General features: G+C 33.6%; 2 non-coding genes across 2 annotated transcripts; one reads left to right on the top strand and one right to left on the bottom strand.

Annotated features, from left to right (window-relative positions):
* On the top strand, nt 1–73 carry TRNAT-UGU (transfer RNA threonine (anticodon UGU)). The gene has a single exon. It is a non-coding gene; the product is annotated as a tRNA-Thr (tRNA).
* Nucleotides 74–1,333: 1,260 nt separating this feature from the next.
* On the bottom strand, nt 1,334–1,420 carry TRNAS-GGA (transfer RNA serine (anticodon GGA)). Its single transcript has one exon. It is a non-coding gene; the product is annotated as a tRNA-Ser (tRNA).
* Nucleotides 1,421–4,170: the final 2,750 nt, after the last annotated feature.

Genomic DNA, 4,170 nt, shown 5'->3' with positions numbered 1-4,170 from the left:
GCCCGCTTAGCTCAGAGGTTAGAGCATCGCATTTGTAATGCGATGGTCATCGGTTCGATTCCGATAGCCGGCTTTTCTCTATTGATTTTATTTTTGACATAATTGATAAATCAAATAAATAAAGAAACGACTTCTTACCCTTTTTCAAAGGTCACCGATCTATGATGTCGTAGGAACTTACTTACCTTTATGACTAAAGGAGGGGTTCTATTTCTGTAGAACAAATCAAGAAAGGAACTCTTACTTTTTTATATCATTTACATATACAATAGGATCCGGATATTGATCCAAGTTATCTAATTATTCTTTGTTTTGTAGTACAATACTTTACTGGATTTCACTTCATTTATAATATTTATCATTTAGTTTTCATTTAAGTTTATGAAATTTAAATAAAATAAAATGTTTATGAAATTTAAATAAAATAAAATAAGGAGTCTTTATGTCGCGTTACAGAGGGCCTCGTTTCAAAAAAATACGCCGTCTGGGGGCTTTACCGGGACTAACTAGTAAAAGGCCCAAAACCGGAAACGATCTTAAAAACCAATCGCGTTCCGGTAAAAAATCTCAATATCGTATTCGTTTAGAAGAAAAACAAAAATTGCGTTTTCATTATGGTCTTACAGAACGACAATTACTTAAATACGTTCGTATCGCCGGAAAAGCCAAAGGATCAACGGGTCAAGTTTTACTACAATTACTTGAAATGCGTTTGGATAACATCCTTTTTCGATTGGGTATGGCTTCGACTATTCCTCAAGCCCGACAATTAGTTAATCATAGACATATTTTAGTTAATGGTTCTATAGTGGATATACCAAGTTATCGGTGCAAACCCCGAGATATTATTACAGCAAAAGATGAAAAAAAATCGAGAACACTGATTCAAAATTATCTTGATTCATCCCCCCCTCAGGAATTGCCAAAACATTTGACTCTTCAGCCATTGCAATATAAAGGATTAGTCAATCAAATAATAGATAGTAAATGGGTCAGTTTAAAAATAAATGAATTGCTCGTTGTAGAATATTATTCTCGTCAGACTTAAACCTAACTAAAAAACAAGGGTTCGGACAATTTCGTCCTCCCCTTCGCCGAAGTCTAAGTAAAGAGACCGAAGGAAAGTAAGGTTTTGATCCGGAAATTTTTCTATCATTCATCTATCATTGATCGGTAGGGGGATTTTCATCTCTTGTGCATTCTTTCCAGTCTTTTCGTTTCCGTACCACAAAAATTCGAAATAAAGAATCCATAAAGGTCTAACCGTTGGAATAATAGTATCGATTGTTATTTGATTTGATACATTGTGGTCAGTAACATTGTTGAATTAGTACGGAAAGAGAGGGATTCGAACCCTCGGTAAACAAAAGCCTACATAGCAGTTCCAATGCTACGCCTTCAACCACTCGGCCATCTCTCCTACAGAATGATTATGGCCCAGAAACCGAGTTAATAGTGAGTCATTAATATTCAATTTTTTTTTTGATAGGCACGTCCAACCAATTCTAACTATACAAATAATTTTTTTTTAACTATGTTTAATGGATACTTTTAGCTCATGATTCTATTTAGTTTTTTAAACTATGATTCCTTTTTTCTAAAAATTCGACTTTTACAGTTTTCGATTTTTCACCAACAACTGTTTATCCCATACATATATCTAGTCACAAGTTATGAATCATAGAATGATTATTCGATTCTTTTTGCTCTTTTTTGTATCATAATTCAATCAAAAAACTTCTAGAATTACCCCAGTCAGATAAATAAAATTCTTTTTTTCTTCAACTTCGCTGAAATCAGAATAGTTCTCTTCATTCTGATCCTACTACATTTGGATGAAATTTAACCGGATTGAAATATTTCTTCTCTTTTATTGATTCCTGTGAAATCAAAAAGAAACAATTTTAATATCGAGTGGGATTTTTTAATGAATCCGTTTTTATGTTATTTCGTACTATGCAATTCCTTTGTTTGTGGGATCATTTTCTCACGAGAGGTAATTAAAAGAAATTATAGAATGGGGTTGTTACCGATGCCTAGATCTGGTGGGATAAATGGAAATTTTATCGATAAGACCTTTTCAATTGTAGCCAATATCTTATTACGAATAATTCCGACAACTTCCGGGGAAAAAGAGGCATTCACCTATTACAGAGATGGTGCGATTTGATTTTTTTTTTTTTCAATTTTCTTTACCGCTCTCCGTCTTAGTAGAAAGACACAGTATTCGGGATAGAAAGAAAACAATAATTGAAATAAATCTACGCTTCTTGGAGGTGCAATTTGAAAATCAAAAAATTCCTTCTGTCGTGTATCCCCGATTAATGTAACCTTAGATGCTAGAATTGTCGATTCTAGTATTAAGCGAAAGGTGTAACCTATGGATTAAGTCAACCCTACTCCACTAGTAAAAATATTCACTAGTAAAAATAGGTAGCAGAGGGGAAGAAGCACTACACCTAGGAATCAACAACACGAAAACTTTGTTATAAATTATACCTTTTCCTTATCGGGATCGGAACTTAGAAAAATGGTTGGGACAACAAACATCCATCTCGTTTGTATTTTGGATACCTGTATAACCATCGAAGACTGTTGAAGTGACTAATTCCTGGAAATTTAGAGGCGTTGAGGACAAAGAAATTGTTAGAGTTACCATTTTTATTTTTATCTAGTAAACCATGCTTGATGTTAAGAAAAGATCTTTTACAGGAAGGTTGGCTAGAGATTTTTTGTAAAAACGCTAGTCCCATGAGTTCATAATGAGAGTATTTCAATGTTTTTTGATTTCATGTATTATTCTCATCTCATTATGCGCATCAGATAAAGGGGGAGCCGTATGAGATGAAAATCTCACGTACGGTTCTGGAACGGAGATTCTTTCAATGGAATAACGAACGACCGTAACGGATGTCGGCTCAATCCGAAGGAAATTATGCGGAAGCTCTACAGAATTATTATGAAGCTATGCGACTAGAAATCGATCCCTATGATCGAAGTTATATACTCTATAACATAGGTCTTATCCACACAAGGAACGGAGAACATACAAAAGCTTTGGAATATTATTTTCGGGCACTAGAACGAAACCCGTTCTTACCACAAGCTTTTAATAATATGGCTGTGATCTGTCATTACGTGCGACTATCTCCACTATAGAAAGAAAAAAAAGAGAAAATTCGCTAATAAATACTAAAAAAAATAGGCTTTCTACATATGTATTGTCCAAACTAACGATTTGTATCAGCTGTAGCAAAGAAAGAAACTTCATAGAAGCAGAAATATGAAGAAATAGGTATGCCTAGATACTTTATTCTATGGATAAAGGATCTAATTGATAGAAGAAGCACCGTAAAGATCAATTAGTCAGGTTTTTGGCCGATACAATAAAAACTGCTTACTTATATCATGATATAAGATCAAAATGAAGGAATCCACTTATGTAATAGGGTGGATCCCCTACAATATTGAGCAGCGGTGTAGCATCAGATCCCAAAGACAGTAAGTCTTTTCTTTCTTATGAAGGAAAGTCTTTTTCAAGGATTCTATATAAATTTCTAGATGAAACCGAGATAGTTATCTTTCAGAAAATTGTAACGATAGTGGGTGGAATGCCTATGCTTTATTCTTCTGAAGGTGGGAGAAAAGATAAAACTTATTTAATTATTCAGCAAAATTGAAGTTTGAAACTTATATAATTAACCGCTTTTGCTTAACTCGAGAAAAAAAAATGGGCTAGATCTATGAAAAATTTCATTCAATTAGATTAGATATGATAAATTTTTTTAAATATGGGACAGCAAAAGAATTGACTGTTGAGCCGTATGAGGTAGGAAACTCTCAAGTACGGTTCTAAGGGAAGGAATTTACCTGCCTATTCCGACCGGGGAGAACAGGCCATTCGACAGGGAGATTCTGAAATTGCGGAGGCTTGGTTCAATCAAGCCGCTGAGTATTGGAAACAAGCTATAGCGCTTACTCCCGGTAATTATATTGAAGCCCAAAATTGGTTGAAGATCACAAGGCGTTTCAAATAAGAAAACTCTATTTTTTTTTTTTTCTTTATTTTTTTTTATTTCTTTATTTTAAATATTAACTGCTATGCTATTATTAAACTTTTCTTTTGATAAATATTTTCAAATATAAATGAATTTTTTATATTTTGTATAA

The sequence above is a fragment of the Cucumis melo genome, unplaced genomic scaffold (assembly GCF_025177605.1).
Source record: "Cucumis melo cultivar AY unplaced genomic scaffold, USDA_Cmelo_AY_1.0 utg000097l, whole genome shotgun sequence".
Lineage (NCBI taxonomy): Eukaryota > Viridiplantae > Streptophyta > Magnoliopsida > Cucurbitales > Cucurbitaceae > Cucumis > Cucumis melo.
Note: the sequence above shows the minus strand (reverse complement) of the source record. Positions and strands in the feature narration are given on the sequence as shown.